The sequence below is a fragment of the Cygnus olor genome, chromosome 3 (genome assembly GCF_009769625.2).
Source record: "Cygnus olor isolate bCygOlo1 chromosome 3, bCygOlo1.pri.v2, whole genome shotgun sequence".
Classification (NCBI taxonomy): Eukaryota; Metazoa; Chordata; class Aves; order Anseriformes; family Anatidae; genus Cygnus; species Cygnus olor.
In genome coordinates, this window is record NC_049171.1 from 10904551 (window position 1) to 10916683 (window position 12133).

A 12133-nucleotide genomic window follows, 5' to 3' on the forward strand; every position below is an offset into this window, starting at 1 on the left:
AGCTAATTTTGGTAATTAAATATCCCATGACATTCTTCATCTGATAGTGTCAGACTTGTGTATTCTGGCAGAAACCTAAATGGTGAACTCTTCCTAGTGTAAGAAGACACATCTAAAACTTCATTTTGGTTCCCAGTTTATCCAAGCACTAGTTATGTGTTTGGATTTAAAGCATATAAATGGACCATTGAAACTGATGTGCCGTGAGAGCTACGTACTAGTGAAATGACCAGATCTGACTTTGATTGTGGCTGTGCAATTTGACAGCAGTTAATGGTACTGCCGAAATATAACTGAGGGCAGAATTTGGCCCTGGTCCCGTGCTTGTCATAACTTACCGTAGTAAGCTGAATGTTAAAGGTTTTGTACAAGGAACTCCATGCAGAGCTCCAATGATTAATGGGATCTGGATGCAGAAAATCCTGTGGGCTACAACTCAAAATTCATGCCTCTATTTTGATGGCTGTTCATTTTAATAAAGGACTTTGATACCACATTGTGCCGACAACTGTGGAATAGTCTGGCTACTTATATTTATCACTTTGAACTTCTGGAGGCTTGTGAAACCATTATGGAGCTATGGAGGCATTGTGTGCTGTGCACACTTCCAAAGTACCCAGAAGCTTAAAGATGTTGTTTACCCCTTCCACTTTGAATTTTGACAAGTCCTGAGAGACATTGTTTAAGCTTCTGTATAGAGCATTAGTAAATTTGAAAGGAAGGTAACAAATGATAATTCTGTTCATGTGTGTACCTGCACACCAGTGGCAGACAATTAATATTCTTTTTGGTAGCTTACACAAAACCAGAACTGTGAGCCGTGATATTGGTAAAGGTAAAACCCAGATAGTTCTGTTTCTCGTCTGGGACATTTAGCTAAAAAAAGCGTGGCACTATCCCAATGGGACATTTGAATCCATTCCAGACATTATGAGCTGCTAATTTGCTGTAAGAACAACCCCAACATCTTTTCTTCAGAGTAGGCTGGCAACAAGAGTGCGAGCTGAAAATCTTGATGAGTTGAGAGCCATTTTTAATTATTTTTTTTTCCATTTGTTACCTGAGAATCTTTTATTTTAAAATTTTGAGGTGAACTACCCTGAATTTGTCCCTGTCCACATGCTACTGGCCTGTATATTTCTCCAATGCAGAACACTTGCTTGGTGTAAAGACCTGAGTATTGCTTAGCCTCTCTGCAGAGTGGGACACCTAGAGCTGTCTGAGTGATGATATGAAGGAATTGTCATAGACTCTCAGAATCATTTAGGTTGGAAAAAACCCTTCAGATCATTAAGTCCAATTGTCAACCTGACTTACCATGTCCTGTCACTAAACCAAGTCCTTTAGTGCCATAAGGGTCCTTGACCCACGAAACCTGTGGTTACACTTATACTCCCCACAGTGACCCAGCCATGCATGGACCACTACATGAGTGAGGGGAAGGGAAGGACAGCAACAACTGCTTGCATCTATTTATATCCATGGAGCAGCAACAAAGTGCTGCAGAGTGCTTTTTTCTTGTGACCTCCACTTTTATTTTTTTTTTCAACTAGAGATAGGATGGAAGAAGAAGACACTTTCAGATACAAGTCTCATCTAGATGCCTGGTGCAATGTCCAGGAGTGGACACATTGAACAAAAGCAAACCCTAATGTACTGATGCAGGCAATAAAGCCATGTACAGATGCAGCTTAGCAGCAGGAAGCTGCTCAGGTGCATTTTTCAAGTTACTGAACTTTTTTGTCTATCTGCACTGAGTCTTCACCAACACAGATACTGAGCACTGAACTCTCAGGTATGGACCTTTCGAATCTTCTGTGCAGAGGCACTTCTTGAATGCAGGGGTAAGTGGAAGTGAATGTGGGTGCAATGACAAAGCCCTCCTCTTCCCATAAATTTTAGAGCTTGTCAATACCAGAAAAGAAGCAAAGTTGCAAAACATGTTGGCAGGAGTGCAACCCAAGTGAAAAAGCGGGACAGGACTGCCAACAGAATTGCACTCTTTAGCTTTATGAGCCAGTTTCTGTTCTCATAGGGTGCAAATCTGGACCAGCTCTCCTGACTCCAGTGAAGTATTTAAGGATTTATATCTTTTGAGTGGAGCTGAATTTGGCCCTCTTTTGTGCAAACTGGAGCTATACTGTCACTCCATGAACTCCAGTATTTTTAGCAACAGTTGTCACATCTAATCAAACACAAAATTTAGCAGGATGAAGTGAGAAAAGTGCATGGTTCAGGAGATTTAAAAGCCAAAATTCCAAACATTTTATCCAATCTCCATACTGACAGCTAAGTAAGGAAATTTGTATATATGTATATACATTTAAGAGTTATTTACTGGTACTTTTATGCTGTTACCAGCATTCCATTTCTGAAGTCTCTAGCAGACACCTATTATATTGAGACTAGTTTTTAAACACACACACACAAAACCCCTCAACATTATATCTTATCTTTAAAGTGAAACATTTACAATGTTAATTCAAAGACTAACCACATTCATTTAGCACGAGAGCAAAGACAATATTATGTAATCCATTTTCCAGTGCAAATTCCAAGTCATGAATGCTTACAATGGTTTAAAAGGAATCTATGGCCCAAGAGCTGAGCATATACATTAAGAGATAAGAGTTAGAAAAAGAGATAACAATAGTAATTCATAAGCAGAACCATGTGTATGCATAAGGAAACAAATTTGATTCAGTAGGCTATTCCATATTGTTTATTCATTACTGATTATTCACTCATCTTTATCTCTTAATTCCCTATATCAAATTGTTTCAATTCATCATCTACTATGGAGATTGGCTGACATATGTTTGCCTAGTCCAATCTGGCATGAGACACTATCTTAGCTGGAGATATTTCATGGAAAGAATGACCTATCCGGAGTGCATTGTCAGTTATTCAAATTATATAAAGTCAGTAATCTTGAAGAGCTGTTTTTGAGGTGTTGGTGTGTTCTTTTTCCATGTTTTTGAGGAAAAGACTTGGAATAAAGCAGGAGGTATCAAAGAGGTGAATTAGCTGAGAAGCCTGAATTCTCAGTGAGCATCTTGAAAACAGCAATAAGCACAGCCTACTGTACTCACTGATTTACTGCAAGACTATTTGGAAATTTATGTTTAGAATCTGCTTACAGTTGTGAGACTGATTTGTCAAGTGAAATTTTACCTCTGTGTTGCAAGGAGCAGTGCGAGAATGCCAAGTGAGCCTGTAATCTCGTCATCCTGGTGTTCTTTGAGAAAAATCTCCCATTTTGCAGGTCCTAAAGAAAAGAGGCAAATATATGTGAGAAGAAGCTGATACTGGCATGAGGCTTCAAATGAATAATTAATTAAGAACAAGCTATAGCTGGAGACACGCAAGAAGGCAAACTTCGGAGCTGTGGACATTTTTTTCCTGTGGTATTTCAAAAGTCTCAGTGTTTCCAGATACTTCATATGTATCTGTTCAAAATGGCCGTGTATGTGCAGTTACAGCTTTTCTGTGCATACCACCCCCACCCTTGCATAGTCCCGCTGGTATTTCTAACTGAGGTTGTGCAGACTGACTCACTCCACACATGTTAAAAGGAGTCATGCAGCTGATTTCAATGGCTTTTCAAGTAGCCTTGAAGAACCAAACACATCCTGTCTTTTCTCCATTTAATTTCGTACTGGTGCTTGAATGGCAGAAATGTAGAACAAGATAGTCCATTTGGCTGTGCATTTGCTGAGTTTAAATGAGGTGCCTGAACATGCTTTAGCATGTCTTTGGATAACAACAACTTGTGAACAGCCAATCTCTGTAGGAAAAAACTCATAGCAAAAGGAAAAGCATTTGCTGTAAAATTTTACCTGATAGTTTTTTGTTTGTTTGTTTTTGTTTTTGTCCTTTAAATGTCATGTAAAGAACAGAAATTTGCTGGTAGGGTTGGGGTGAGAGATTTTCACAACAGTACTTTGTTCCCACTGTAAATCTAATAAGACAGAAAAAAGTGTGGAGGAGAGTGGGTGAAACATGGCAGCCATATTATTAGGGAAATGTGGGACCTGAGAAAAATAACGTCCAAGAGGATTTATTTGTCTGTGTGTCAGGCTGGTGAGTATTTGTTCGCTTGAAGCAAGCCAGATCGCTGTGGGAAGAGAGGGGCTGATGGTCCCCGTGACGAATTGCTTGGTGATGGCAGAAAGAGCTTTTCAGTCCCTTTTTCATACCAAGCAACAAGCCACCAGCCTCCAGGGGAGCCTTGGGCCCTCTCAGGCTGAATTAATTGATTCAGAAATCCCCCTCTACTCTGCTCTTGTGAGACTCCACATGGAGTACAGTGTTCAGCTCTGGGGCCCCCAACATAAGAAGGATAAGGACCTGTTGGAGAGAATCCACAGGAAGGTCATGAGGTTGATCAAAGGGCTGGAGCATCTCTCGTACGAAGGCAGGCTGAGAGAGTGAGGGTTGTTCAGCCTGGAGAAGAGAAGGCTTTGGGAAGACCTTACAGCAGCCTTCCAGTACTTAAAGGTGGACTACAGGAAAGCTGGGGTGGGACTCTTTGTCAAGGGATGTAGTGATAGGTCAATGGCTAGTGGCTTTAAACTAAAAGAGGGTATGTTTAGATTAGATAAAACGATGACGTTATTTACTATAAGAGTGGTGAGGCACTGGAACAGGCTGCCCAGAGAAGCTGTGAATGCCCCATCCCTGGAGGTGTTCAAAGCCAGGTTGGATGGGGCTTTGAGCAACCTGGTCTAATGGGAGGTGTCCCTGCTCATGACAGGGGACTTCGAATTAGGTAGTCTGATTCTATGATTCAGATCATTCAGAAAATTTAGGCTGTGCTTTCCCCTTCCTGCCCTCTGTAACAGTCTGTGTTTCTGCTATAAAAGTAGGCAGATGTATATATGAAGCCATTCTGTGTGTACAGCCTTCCCCTGTATCTCACACCTCCTTTCCCCCGGCACATGTTCTGTCTTCCACCTGAAAAATAGCCCAAGTCCTCTTATAGAGTCATAGGATCATGAAGGTTGGAAAAGACCTCCAAGATCATCCGGTCCAACCATCCCCTTACCACCAATATCACCCGCTAAACCATGTCCTGAAGTACCACGTCCAACCTTTCCTTGAACACCCCCAGGGACAGTGACTCCACCACCTCCCTGGGCAACCCATTCCAATGCCTGACTACTCTTTCTGAGAAGAAATTTCTCTTAACATAAACCTCCCCTGGTGCAACGTGAGGCCATTCCCTCTAGTCCTATCACTAGTTACCTGTGAAAAGAGGCTGACCCCTAGCTCCCCACACCTTCCTTTCAGGTAGCTGTAGAGAGCAATAAGGTCGCCCCTGAGCCTTCTCTTCTCCAGACTAAACAGCCCCAGTTCCCTCAGCCTCTCCTCACAGGACTTGTGCTCCAGGCCCTTCACCAGCTTCATAGACCTTCTCCGGACATATTCCAGGGCCTCAATGTCCTTCTTGTACTGAGGGTCCCAAAACCAAACACAGCACTGGAGGAGCGGCCTCACCAGAGCTGAGAACAGGGTTTCTTATCACCTCCCTGGCCCTGCTGGCTACACTATCACTGGTACAAGCCAGGATGCGGTTGGCCTTCTTGTCCACCTGGGCACAGTGCCAGCTCCTGTTCAGGCGAGCATCAACCAACACCCCCAGATCTTTTTCCTCTCTCACCTGAAGCTCCTGTTTCCCATCACAGCACTGGTGCATGGTTCCTGGCCTGCCTGTTTCTCTACTCTGACACACAGAAGTACCAGTTTTGGCCTACTCCAGGTACCAGTTTCCTGGGGGTGGCTTCTCCCTCTGCCCTCTCGCTTATTTCTGCTGCTTTCCCAGAACACACTCCGGTGGTTGCTCTGGCTGTCACATATTGTCCTAGAGCTGCTGGCAACAGTGAATGGCCCAGGCGCCATTTTTCTAAGAAACTTACATAGCTGTAAGGATACCTCTGTGCACATATATCTATCCTGCTTGGTACTCCTGGAGCAGTAGCACCTCTAGCCCCTGCTTTCCAGGAGTTGCCTTTCGAGTCCCACCTCACTGGGACCTCCTGGAGAACCTGCTCTTTTTCTGGCCCATCTTCTTCCAGCATTTCCAACAAGATCATTGCTAATATATTGGGTAATTTATTTTCCTTCTGTATTTCAAGTTGTCTTCCCCCCATATATCATTCATAGACAAGTCTGTCAGATCTTTTTGGATGTCCTGTTATCTGAGATCAGTGTTGTGCAGTGTGGCCTGTAATGCATGAAATTGGAGCAAGCTGTACGCTTGTGCCGTGCAGCATGGCTAATCATTCTCAAATGCTATCATCAGTTATCTTGGAGGAGTTAAAAAAGAAAAAAAAAGAAAGACCCAAGCAGCCTGTGGCTGATTTAATCTTTAAAATCAGGAGAGACTTTGCAGTGATTAAAGAGCCATTTCCTGACTACATATTGATATGAGTTGCCTCCAAGTCAAATATGAGAGAGACTCACAGGCATTTGGTCTTGCGCTGATTGGCAGGTCCCAGCCCCATGAACAGTAATCTCTTTCCTGCTCTTGTGTAAAGGCATTCTGGGGTGGTCTGCATTTAACACATAGCCAACTCAAGTAAAGGCCCTGGTGTTTTCTATTGTAATTGACAAAATTGCATACTTTATTTTTCAGCATCCATAAGGACAGGTGGAAAGTTTTATTCAGAAACTAAAGCCTTCGTGTTGTTTTCCAATAGCTTCCAGAAGCCAGTTACTTTGGGAGCAATTCTGTGTTCTGAGAAATGCCAGAAAAAAATGTGTGCTGAAGAATTTCTCCAGTATTACCACAGAGCGTTGAGTCCTTTTCAACATAAATCAGTAAGGCAAAACATTGCAAACATGAACAATAGTGTTGTGGGACACTGATCTTTGAAATCTGGAAAGCACCTTTAGAAACCCCTGATCATCCCAGGGGCTAAAGCATGGGTGGATGCTTGGGAAAAGCAGGCTTGATCCAAACGTTTCTACTGTGCTATCGGATGGCCATGGCTTCATCATTTCACCCCTCTAAGTATCAGGTTTCTCCATCTGTGAAATGGAGACTGTGACAGTAACCTCCTTCATAAAGGATTTTGGGATCTTCTTCAAGTTTATGAAAGATATCTTGCAATATGGTGCCCAAAGTAACAGGAAGCAAGACAGTGATTCAGAGCTCTCTTCCAGCTCTACATTCCTGAGGATGTAGAAAGGTCTGCGTGAACTCAATGTTTTTATTAAGGATGGCCTGGATTATGAGTTTACAATAGATAATCATGTACAAATGGTCTTCCATTTTTAGATTCCCCTCCCTTCAGAGGCTGCCTCACTGCAGTAACATATTTTTCCTCATAGCTGTAGGCAGACAGAATACTTGCAGCTCTGGGAGACTTAGTGCTGAAACCTGTTTGGTTGTAATTGTTCATGTAGTCCTGTGCTTTTCTGAGCAAACAAGTCACTCCTACTCCTGTTCTGTAACCCATATCTTTTCCCTTCAGAGATCCCAAGTCTATCCTAACAAATCACTAAATTTACAAATATATCCTGCATACTCCGGCAAAGCTGCTTTAGAGATTTAGTCTTTATTTTTATTTTTATTTTTATTTTTATTTTTATTTTTATTTTTATTTTTATTTTTATTTATTTTTATTTTTATTTTTATCTTTATCTTTATCTTTATTTTTATTTTATTTTTATTTTTATTTTTATTTTTATTTTTATTTTTATTTTTATTTTTATTTTTTTATTTTTATTTTTATTTTTATCTTTATCTTTATTTTTATTTTATTTTTATTTTTATTTTTATTTTTATTTTTATTTTTATTTTTATTTTTATTTTTATTTTTATTTTTATTTTTATTTTTATTTTTATTTTTTTCTCTCTCCTGCTTCATCCAGATCTGATACCAGGGGCAAATAGGAATGTTGCTGTCCAGATCATCTTCTTTCAGTTATTTAGATTTAGTTTTATTGCAAACAGCTAATCAAGTCAAATAAAAACAAATACTTCTCCAACCTCAAATGCAAATGGTTTTTGTGTGTTTTTTTTCTTTTTCATCTGAAAGATAACTGGTAATTAGTTATAATCCCAGACAAACAAAACTCTGTTGCAAAAAACTAAAAATGTACAAAGACACGAAAGAGAAAAAAGATGATGCATTTACAAAAAAAAATGGCTTCAGGGAGTCATTTTACTATTTGCAAAGCAAAATTGCCGTTTCTGTAAACGATTATTTAATTGTTGATATGAATTTAGCTTGGTGATAAAATTTTTTCCTGGCTCTGACAGACATTCTCTAGTGGAAAGAAATAAATCTGGTGAGTTTGAATTATGCGCAATTGGATCACTGATGTACTCCAACATCAGTTGGATGTCATTGTATTTTCATATATACGTCTATATATGAAAAAGCAGCTTGAAAAGGATTAAAACTGATTAAATGTGACATCCTTCAACATAACGCTAACATAAAAGGCAATTCCAAATTGTGGGACACGCCTCTTGAGTGCCCTGCTATTCTCACAGATGCTGGAAAAGGTACTTATGTCTCAGAAATGGTCTTTGGCCTCCTACAAGTAATGAAAGTGTGTCACAAACTGCAATTTGTTTGAGTGTAGCATAGTCTGGTCAGCAGATGAATGTAATAGTTATCATCCAGGAAGAAGTTAGTAATGAGCCCTTTTACATGTTTGTGGAAATATTGAATTCTAAAATTATTAACAGGCCAACTGCAGAAGTCCAACCTTTGGTTGAGGACTATGGGTGTGTGAACCACCACATCTGTATATTTAGGAAGCACCAGAGAGGTGTTGAGTGCCTCTGAACTGCAGTATGCCAGCTGGAATCAAAGTGGCTAAATCTTTTATTAGAAGATTAAAGTATTTAAATAGGAAGTATTGTTCACATTCGGCTGGAAGAAATGGAACCACAGAGGTGTTAGTCTGCCCAGCTCAGAGCTGTGCCGAACATGAGCACAGAGGTAGAGTGTGCATTACCAGCTTGCCTGGAGATCAAGGCAGAAATCCCTGTGGTGTCAGTGGGATCAAGGTGAAGGCCCTGACCTTCCTTTATTTTCCTCTTTTCCATCCTAAACATCAAGATTTTCTTCCTCGTTTGGTTCAGCAGATGTTGCCTGCCTTATGCAAGAAGATGTCTTAAAAAATTTCAGAGGAAAGTTCAGCCTGTGGCTTGTTACTGCCATTATTTATTTTGAACAAGATCCAAGATTATAAGGCACATGGACAATCAGGCTATGGATAAAATGATTAGGGTAGGGCTGACTCAGACCTGTTAGTCTGGCAAGGACTCAGCAGTGTATATTCCAGAAAGTGAACTCCCTAGGATTAATTTGCCTTATCAGAAGCTTTTATAATTCTGTATGAGACGATAGTGGATGGAAATAATGCTGCTTGAAACTAGGGTGTAATTATTATTATTATTATTATTATTATCATTTACATTTTTATATCTCCAGAGGTGAGAACTGTAGTCACATCTACCATAATGCTTTTATTTCTATCTTATCTTATATTTACTCCTTCTATTACTTAAGCTGAAACAACTATTCACATTTCTCTCTGTGAGCCTAGGAAAAAATCTGTCACTGCTGTTCTGAGATCCTCCACATGACAATGTGTGAAAACATGTAACATTCTGACTCTCTCAGCTAGTTGCTTTTAAATTCTTTTTAGTCCTTGTCCCTATGACTTTCAGTTCAGGACAGGAGGTGATATGAAGCAAAGTTTTGTTAGAGCAAACTGAATTCACCTGCATGACCTAAGCACATAATATATGCAAAAGTATTAGCCTGATAAAGAACAGCTCCTTTTTTTTTTTTAGGATTCATTTCAACATGTTAATGGAAGTTGGAGACAGAGTGTAAAACAAAACAAAACAAAGCAAAACAGAACCCAATGTGTACTAAAACAATTTACTTAATTTGTGTTTATGCTGTTAAGTATTTTCTTTCAGTGTTGAAAAGGAATTTCGAAGTTATGAAAAACAGAAAAGGAAACAAACAAAAAATTAAGGCTGAATAGGGCTGCTTTATTATCTACATCCACCTTCTCTGGGCTGCATCAAGGAATTCAAATTTTTTTTTTTTTTTTAAAGGCATTTCCCCACCATGCTATATCACAGTAAAAGAAAAACTGTCATGCTTTGTCTCCAGAAGGATTTAGCACTGAGATAACTATCATGAAAGGAAAACAATAATAAAGCATTATGCTTATTTAATTAACTGGTACATTCAGTTTTGCCTTGAGTTACTCATAAAAAATGTGTGCATGAGTGTTTTGCCTAAAAAACAACTTTTAAAGAGAAAAGTTAAAAAAATCAGTGTGATGAAAATAATATGTGTGTTAGTACAGTGATGAGGACATTTTACCACATTTTTAACAGGCATTTTTTCTGAAGCTGTTCTGAAACAATTATCTAGTTTTTTATTCTGAGAATAAAAATCTCTTCAAACCTACAAAGTCATTTTAAAGATTGCAGAATATTAAACAGTCTCTCTATTAAATGTCAGGTAGTTTTATTAGGTAAATTAAAAATGTTCAATATTTAGAAAAAGAATTTAGAAAAACATTCCTAAATCTGCATGGAAAAATAAGCTTATACTTAACTTCCGAAATAACACAGACATAAAGTGTAAGTTTTTAATGAAATCACTGTCTTATTTACAAGTATCTGTAATATTATTTGTTTAAAGAAGAAAATTAACTTCAACAGTAGAAAAAAAATCTTTATTGATTATTTAATGTACACTGAATGGATAAAGCAGAAAGAAGTATGTGGCTCCTATGTTAACGGGAAATTCATATATCCTTATCAGAATACTGTGGTTAAATAAGTAGAGCCATAGTCTCTCTTTCTTTGCCCCGAGGACTCTTCTAGTCAAAACCAGATGGACATTAGAACAAAGCACTTGCGCAAAAAGGATATATGAGTTTCAAGGAGTGCTCTGCAAGAGGAAAGGTCTGATCACAGGGGGAAACAATCTGCCTCTGTGTCCAGAGCAGAAAAGCTGCTGGATGGTGGGTTCTACGTCTGTGGGCATCCCTCGGCATGTCCATCTGAGCACCATTCTCTGAGCCAGCAGCTTGGCACCCACTGCACTATCTGCAATTTCACAGAAAAGCAAAGCAACAAATTTTCTGTTATGACAGAACTCTAGCATGAAAAAAAGAGAACAGTTTCAGCAAGTACGAAGTTGAAGGCAGAGGAGTTGAAAGCATTTTGGGGCTCTTTCCAGTTTTATTGTTTGAAATAATATGGAAATTTTAATGTACTCAAGAATTCATATTGCTGCACAAAGGGCTCAAGTCTTACAGTAAACAGCTCAATTCTGAACATGTGCTTAAACATGAAATAAATACAATTAACAGGGAGAGGCTAAGAGAGCTGGGACTGTTCAGTCTGGAGAAAAGAAGGCTCTGGGGGATCTTATCAATCTGTATAAATGCCTGACTAGGGTGGGAAATAAAGATAAGGAAGCACTTCTCAGAGATGCCCAGTGAGAGGATGAGAGCCAATGAGCACAAAATAAAATACATGAACCTGCCTTAACAGAAGAAAACACTTTCTCACCCTGAGGATGGTCAAATTCTGGGACAGGTTGCCCAGCAAGGCTTAGAGATACTCAAAAGCCATCTAGACATGGTCCTGGGCAGCTGGCTCTAGTGACCCTGCTTCGTGCAGTGGGGTTGAACCAGAAGATCTCCACAGAGTCCCTTCAAACCTCGACCATTCTATGAGTCTGTGAAACAATGGAGGTCTGTGTTTCAGTGGAAATTTTTCCGCAGCTTCCAGTCAGAAAAAAAACACACGCAGAGGTACCCTGAGAAGTAAACTTCCTCACCTTCGCAATTGTTCCTCAGACCACCCATCTAGGTGAGCCTATGCTCATGCCCAGTTCCGTAAGTCAGTCATTACCAACTTTTGCTTTTCCAAGAATCAGTCTGTGAGTAAGTTTTGCCACGATCACTTTTCTTGCTCTTTTTGCCCCTTCACAGTCTGATTGTCAATGCTTTACTTGGCAGCCAACAGTCTTTGGCAAACACTGTCATATCTGCCCACAGACTATTAGTTTTGCACAGATGTGAAATACATCTTTAAATCAGCCAGGGTAACCAAATGAACCAGGGACCTGCA

At 39.7% G+C, this 12133-nt stretch overlaps 3 long non-coding RNA genes across 4 annotated transcripts in view; 1 reads left to right on the top strand and 2 right to left on the bottom strand.

The window, feature by feature from the left end:
• Positions 1-1832, top strand: part of LOC121068286 — a 5349-nt gene extending 3517 nt beyond the window's left edge. The window contains exon 3 of one of the 2 annotated variants that reach the window (XR_005818777.1): positions 1560-1832. This is a non-coding gene — a long non-coding RNA (uncharacterized LOC121068286). Of the gene's footprint in view, positions 1-925; positions 1010-1559 lie in introns of those variants that run through there. The other variant, XR_005818778.1, reaches the window with a different exon arrangement.
• The window catches only part of LOC121068289, a 22927-nt gene extending 19658 nt beyond the window's left edge, over positions 1-3269 (bottom strand). The window contains exon 1 of the long non-coding RNA XR_005818780.1: positions 3175-3269. This is a non-coding gene — a long non-coding RNA (uncharacterized LOC121068289). The remainder of the gene's footprint in view (positions 1-3174) is intronic.
• Positions 3270-10713: 7444 nt separating this feature from the next.
• Positions 10714-11723, bottom strand: LOC121066989. The gene is made up of 2 exons (XR_005818056.1): positions 11570-11723; positions 10714-11101 (listed from the first exon to the last, which is right to left on the bottom strand). It is a non-coding gene; the product is annotated as an uncharacterized LOC121066989 (long non-coding RNA).
• Between the last annotated feature and the right edge of the window lie 410 nt (positions 11724-12133).